The following is a 7299-nucleotide window of genomic DNA, read 5'->3' as shown; positions in this document are numbered from 1 at the left end:
ATGTGAGGGTAAAGCAATGAAAGTCACTGAACAAAAAGGTCTATCAGTCCCTAAAAATCCACCAGTTACTCTCCTATCTCCGGCTGGCTTGGCAGGGGCCAGTAATGGGGAAGATGCAGGTTAAATCTCGTCAAAAAGAGCTGGATGGTCAAGTCTAACTAGAGAGGTATGACAGATATTGCATAGCTAGAAGGCAAGAGGCAGAGTTCCAGAAAGGGATACAAGCATGCAAGACTGGGATAAAACTGGTCTAAAGGGACTCCCCGCCGTACCCCCCGCCTCAAAAAAAAAAGTCACACCTAGAGATGAGAAGTCTCATAAACCAGGCCACCTGAGTCCATAACAAGCAGAGTAGGCAGTGAATAAGTATGTGCTGAATGCTGAATAAATGCAAAAGAGAGCAGTTTGGGGGGAAAAAAAAAAAAACCTACCAGGATATAAATGATCAAGAATGCCACTAGGGAAGAGTAAATGTCAACAGTAAATGCTGGTCTTTGGCAGACCCTGCTGTACAGGGAAGGCAGAGATTCAAACCTGGGCTTGTAGCTTGCAGACAAAGAGGAAGAGAAGGCTGGGCCGGAGGGGGTATTATTTTTATACTAATCCCTTAAACCTTCCATTTGTTTCCTTTCGTGCCCTGAACAGGAGGGATCTGAGAACAGAAAATGCTTCCCCGGATGAAAAGCCCCATATCTGCAATGGGTTCAGCACTGTACTAAAAAGTGACCAAGACAGACACATGCCGCCTACAAGGTGCCTACTACATCTCTGTCCCACCCCACTGCAACATGTATGAGTCCCTTACTAAACATGCAACATTTCTAAAAAAGTTTCATCATGAAGAAAAAAAAAAATGGAGGAGATATATTGCTTATTTAAAAAAAAAATTAAAAAGAACTCTCTCTTCAGATTTAAATTGCCTGCATTTGACCATAAGTGTAAGTTAAACCATACATAAAGCATTAAAATTATATTAAGTTTTCAAATAAATTTAGTCAGGCTATAATTAAAAACTCATTGAGCAAGTCTGCATCTATAGCTTCCTAATCTTTGCAAAATCTGAGTTAACAAGGTACTAAATTTTAAAGAACCCTGTATCCTAATTTTTATCTGTTTGAGAAAAATCTTGGCACAACAATAAACTAGTTATGTTCACTGGACATTGAGATTCCGTCATAGGAATACAGCCAACGCAAAAAACAACTGCTTTCAGAGGAGCAGCTGAATGGGGGGCAAAAATCATTGACTACTTTTATAAAAAAAGTCACCCTGTGTCATTTTCTGAGTTACTTTGAAGAGTTTTTACAAAACCATCTTTACAGTCTCCTGGGAACAGAAGCTGTAACCAGAAGGGGGCGAGAATCTCACAACATTCCTGTGTTCGTTTGTTTCTGGCATTTTGATGTCTGGGTTACTGCCAAGCCCACCAACTTCTCCCATACACACTCCTGATGCTGGAGGACTCTAGGCAAGAAGCAACAGGATTCGGAAGCGGGCTCGTGCAAAACGTTCTCATCATATCAGAAAACCTAAAGACTTGCATTCATGGACCAAATGCCTAAGTCTGCCCCAAATACCCCAAATAACTTGCCAACACACTGTCTAATATGTGTGCTTACCACACACATATCATCATGGAAGTCAAAAGGAACTGTAAATAGATTTAATATACCCGCTCTTGAATTGGGGATCCTATGACACGCTAAACTAAATAAGTGTTCTCACCTGATTTTAATTTGCATCCGCTTCCATACTTCCGCTTGTTCTGATCTCCCCCCACACAGTCGGACCTTTGCTAACATTACTCTTTGTCAATAAAGGAGTTAGTTCCACCCATACCCCAGGCACCTGCTGAGAAAGGCCTCACAGTCCCTTCCTTCACGGAGATGTGCGTTAATGAAAGCGACATGGTTCAAGCATCATGTAAAGTGACAGATAACAAGGGCACAGATAAGCACTCCCTGGGTTCAGAGAAGCGAAAGATCAAAACGCTGGAAGAGTGACGGAAGATTTCACAGCGGCTGAGCTGGAGTGTGAAGGGCCCAGAATTTACCAGAGCAGGAACTCGATTTAGCAAAGGCACACAGGACACAGAGTAGAAACTCTGCTCGGGGACAATGAGAGGCACATTCTGGTTAATCAGAGAATTTGCGGATAAGCCTGATCCTTGGGTGAAAGAATCATGTCTTCTTCCTCAAGCGTCCAGCATTCGGCACTGTGCCTACAACATAACAGTAACTCAATCGATGTGCATGGAAAGGACAAATAATCTGTGCTGAGTATTGGGAATTAAGGCTACAGAGGAATGAAAGTCCTTGAATTCAAAGATAAAAACCACTGACCCACAGGAATTCAGGCCACAGCAGCTTGCTGGGCTATCCAAGAAAACTGCCCTGCTCCTGTCTCACTGTGGTATTCACCTGGCAAAGCAGCCTGGTTAATCCCAACTGTTTGCATCTCCAGGCCAAATGCACCTGGAGAGAAATACCTGTGCTGACCACCTCCCTTTCACTCTCGTTACAAAGCGGAAATGGACACGACTCTGCTCCATTGACGTTTCTGCAACCCCAGTGCGTTCACTTCCCCGCTTTCCCAAAGGGACACTTCACCCCGTTCACTTTCCCCTTCACACCATCTACTTGCCTCTTCCTCCCTCCACCTGCCTCTGCATCCTTGAGAAAGTAACAGCGATGGGGCAGGGACTCCCCCTCCAGCCCACGTGCACTCACACTGCCCTACCTGCCTTTTAAATGCCCACGCTCCACACTTTTCCTTCCATCACTATGTGGGGATGAAATGCCCCAGCTGTCACCAGAAGCCAAACCCTCCACCGTGTTCTAGCTCCCATCCCATCTCACCTCCCATTATCCATTTCTCCCTCTCCTGAATGATTCCCAACCATATTCTGACACGCTCTAACATTCCCATTTCTTCCTAAGAAACCTTCACACCGACCTTCTTCCTTATCGGGGTGCTATTACCACCGTCCTTACCACCTCCACCACCCCCAAGCCACCCAACCTGCATTCTGTGGGCTCTGGTTCATGGATACAGCGCATGGAAGCCACCAAAGCTCCAAGCTGTCAAACCCAGCGGTCCACTCCTTGGTCTTACTGTTCTAGGTCTCTCAGCATCTCTACACTGGGGTGTTCCTTCATCTCTTCAGACCTGAACTTTTGGCTTCTAGATACACCAAGTTGCTCCCCTCACCCCACCAGCTGCTCCTTCTCAGGCCCCTCCCTGTCTCAGTGTGCTTCTGCCTGGGCCATCGCCTCCTCCAGGCTGTACAATCTCCCCTGATCTCACCCAGACCCGTGTTTTAAATACTATGTACAGACCAATGGTGCTGGAAACTGTCTTCCCTTCAGTAGGCCAGTTGGTCACCACCCCTCACTGTAACTCAATGCCCTCTCCCTACAACTCAATGCAGTATTTCCCTTCTCTCAGGCCATGCTCAAGTCCGAACTCCTCCAGGACAATAAAAAATCTTCCAGGGCCCACACGGCCCCCACTGATCTCTCCCTTTTCAGGCTTCCTAAATCATTTAAAAAGTCAGCAGGACAGGATTTATTACTTAATTACAGACATTCCATAATTGTTCCCTAAATGTCTGCTTCTTTCAGGCAAACCCTTTCTCCCCAACTAGACTAGGTTTCTGAAGCATTCCTTTCTGTGTACCTGGCACTGAGCTGGACACACTGGTGATGTCCAATTACCGGTTCTTGGATAGCAAATAAACATTTTATAAAGTAAAACCCAAACTCATGCACTATTGTAATCCATTAAAGTCTTGAGAAAAATCCAGACTTTGTCCTTAAGTGACTAATCATAATTTTTTTTAAAAAAAGAAAAAAAACCTTTGTTAAGAATCTCCATGTAGCATCATGAGCAAAAGCTAACATTTGGAAAAGCAAGGGCTAGATTTGTAAAACTATCATTGAAGTCCTCAAAATTTTTAAAACTTAAAATACTGAGCAGCATTACACATAAGACATAGAATTTTAAATTTAGTACATTCCTAAAAAAACATTAAATGTGGTTAAATTTTTATTCCGTGTGTGTGTAAAAAAAACAATAAATGTAGTTTAATCCTTTAATAAATAAAGGCTACATGAAATACAGGGAACAAGTGTGGTCACGCCAAGAATTTCTGCTAGAACTCCCAATAAACAGGGTTTTGGAAATGAGTGCTGTTCACTAAGACAGTTGAAGGTTCTTCGCTTTACGCTACGTTTAAGTCTAGTTCATCTACGAAGTAGAAAAAAAGGGCCTTATTTTCTCAATATTAACAAAAGAAAAATTTATCCCATCCTTGCCAACTCCCATCAATTTTCCAAGATGCAGCCGCATCACAGATCAGCTGAAAACAGTTGGCCACAACTAAGATTAAAACTCGAACCAGAGAGCCTGGCTGCTCTTCAGCTAGCCCCTAAAGCCTCCCCTCCGACCACTCTGGGCAGTGGACACTTGCCACGGACAATCTAGCAACATTGACAGCACCGCACTGCAAGCAACATTGTCCTCTCTAAGCAGGTGGGCATGCTGGGGGCTCCCAGCTTCCATCGCCTCATTTCCCCCTCTCATCGATTCCTTCAAAATTATCTTTCTCAGCCTTCTCGAGATCTTGAGGATTCCCAGCCCCTCGATCCCACCAACTGTGCCCCAAGCGGGGGTCTTGGCTGCCCTCCTCTGAGTTCCTTTTGCTACATGTGCACCAAGTGTTTGTTAGAGCATTTACCATACTGTTCTGAGACAGGATTCAGAAATTTATTCATGGATTTTCCCCCCAAATCTCTCTCCATGTCCCTGGTGAAAAAAGGTCATGTTTATATTCTACAGTGATGTGAAGAGTGTACTCCAAAAAGATATGTCCAAGTCTTAACTCTTGGTACCTTTAAAAAGTGATCTTATTTGAAGATTAAGTTAGGAAAATGGAGATAAAATTATTCTGGACTTAGGGTGGACCCCAAATTCAATAACTGGTTTCCTTATGAGAAAAAGGAGAGTATCTGAGACACAGAGACACGTGGGGAGGAAGCCCATGTGAAGACAAGCAGAGACTGGAGTTGGGCTGCTATGATACAAGGGAGGTCAGGAGATGAAAAAAGCGAGGATTCCTTCCTAGAGCCTTCGGAAGCCTGGTGGCCCTGCTGACACCTTGATTTTAGACTTCTGGCCTCCAGAGCTGTGGGAGAAGAAATCTGTTTTAAGACACCACGTCTATGGTGATTTACAGCAGCCCTGGCAAACGAACATCTAGTCCAAACTTCAACATCTTCCTACCACCTAATGAACCACTCAACAAGAACTGTTGAGCTGAGAACAAAAAGGAAGGTAAGGTGGGAAAGATGAGAAGCATCTGAACCGCAGGACAAGAATCTGGGACACGGATGCCCAATTGTTCATTCACTAGAACTTGGTCAAATCACTTATCCACAGTGACCCTCGGAATCGTTCCCTAATGAAATGAGGGGAATGGCCCGGAAGACCCTCTTCCAAGTCCAATATATCTTGAAGCAATTTCATCCAGAACATTAATTTTATTTGATCCTTAAATTACAATTTCTTCTGACTCACTAAATAAATTTTGTTAATTTCTTTTCAATGTAAAAACCTTTCAGGAGCAAAGTAATTGGATTAAAATGACATTTCAAAGGCACTTATGTTTTTCTCAGCTTGTGAAAAATTAAGGAAAACAGTTTAACTGATAACATGCTGAAAAGTGATTCTCTACAACATCATTTTTTTTTTTCCTATGAAGCGAAATCGACAATTTACAAGTTGTTGATCTAATCCAGTAAGAACTGCTGACGTTTTGGGAAAAGTCGACCTAAACTTGAATCAGTTTAAGCGTCTCTGATCTAGAACCCAAATGTATGATGACCAATTCATGCAGAGCAATAAGGGGCACCTCCGACACAGGGGTTTTTCTCCACTTGGCTCAAGGCTCTAATTAAGGTCCCACACCCCAAATTTCCACTTCAAAGAATCTGGCTAAGAAACAAATACAGCTGCCGCTACTACCAAATGGTCAACAGTTGGTAGAGGAGTCAAACAAAACGAAAACGATTTTACCCATTTTCATGCCTCCATAAACACACACACACACACCCGGGTTGGGCTTAAATGAAAAACCATATTTTAAGTTTTTTCATGGGTCACGCTGCTCCCCTGGCCTCCATGTTTTCATAGTGGCAGCCTTGATTCTTTTTTAGGAAACCAATCAAAACAAGGGGACCGACTCATATTTCACGTCGACAAAATATCCATTAGAAACACTTTCAAACTTTTCCAAACCAATTCATAGTTCAGAAAACAAAATCAAGAGTCACTGAGCCAACTGTTCAGCTGGAATCAGCAGAACCACGCTTGCAAAACCAGACCGTGAAATCTCAGCACAAACTCAGAGGCCAAAAACTTCCTTCTAGGTGCCAACTCAATCCGAAAATCAAGTCCCTCGAGGTGGAAGGCTAACAAACCGACAGTTTCCAATTCCGAAGTTCTCGGCTTTTAAATTGGAGCTCGCACACACGTTTAAACGAGGCTGGAGGATACACGGCTGGCTTCTTCCCGATTATGTTTCCAGCCCTTAATAACAACTCCATTTCAAAAGGTGCTCTTTAACTGTAATAAAACGAAGATGGCAAAAGGCAAGGCAATGGGGGGGAGGAGGGGGGACGCGGGGCGGGGTACACACAGGGACGTTCAAAGTCCTTGTATTTGATAACGCTGCAACCAGCCTCCGAGTGTAACTTTACGAGCAGAGCTGAAGGGCTGGCGCTGGGACTCCAGCGCTGTTTTCTGAAGTCCGAGCTCAGGATGAATGAGCTGTAACTCTGCCCACTGCATGTTTACTCGCATCCTCACGTGGCACCGCGCTGCGACAGGAGCGCTGCGCCCAGGCAGCGCGGGGCGCGCGGGTGAACCCGAAAACTTTTACTTTGCAAACTAGCGGGGCTGGAAGGCGATTCGGAGGCCGATTCACTAGCCTTCGCCCGGAATGCGCCGAGGCCAAGCCCAGCACCCAGCAGCCCCCCGCCCGCAGCTTCATTCACACAAAGGCGCGTGGGTGCCGGCAGGACCCCGCTCCGAAGCTGCGGGGAGGCGGGGCGACGAGGAGGCGCCGCAGGGCGAGGGCGGACGCGAGGGCTACTCACAGGGTGACCGTGCGGTTGGGCAGCGTGTCCGGGGGCAGGACCTGGGCGAGCTCCAAGCTGCTGCACACCACCTTGCCCTCCGCGGCACTGGCCGCCCTGCCGGCCGCTCGGGGTCGCCCGTCGTGCTTGCAGCCCGGGGGCA

The 7299-nt window shown here is 45.5% G+C and overlaps 1 protein-coding gene across 2 annotated transcripts in view; it reads right to left on the bottom strand.

Moving 5' to 3' along the window:
• Positions 1–7293, bottom strand: part of ADGRA3 (adhesion G protein-coupled receptor A3) — a 99792-nt gene extending 92499 nt beyond the window's left edge. For both annotated transcript variants that reach the window (XM_006918961.2, XM_025051781.1), the window contains exon 1: positions 7158–7293. The gene's annotated coding sequence lies outside the window, so the exon portion shown is untranslated. The remainder of the gene's footprint in view (positions 1–7157) is intronic.
• Positions 7294–7299: the final 6 nt, after the last annotated feature.

This window comes from Pteropus alecto, unplaced genomic scaffold, assembly GCF_000325575.1.
Source record: "Pteropus alecto unplaced genomic scaffold, ASM32557v1 scaffold5, whole genome shotgun sequence".
In the NCBI taxonomy this organism is placed as follows: domain Eukaryota; kingdom Metazoa; phylum Chordata; class Mammalia; order Chiroptera; family Pteropodidae; genus Pteropus; species Pteropus alecto.
Note: the sequence above shows the minus strand (reverse complement) of the source record. Positions and strands in the feature narration are given on the sequence as shown.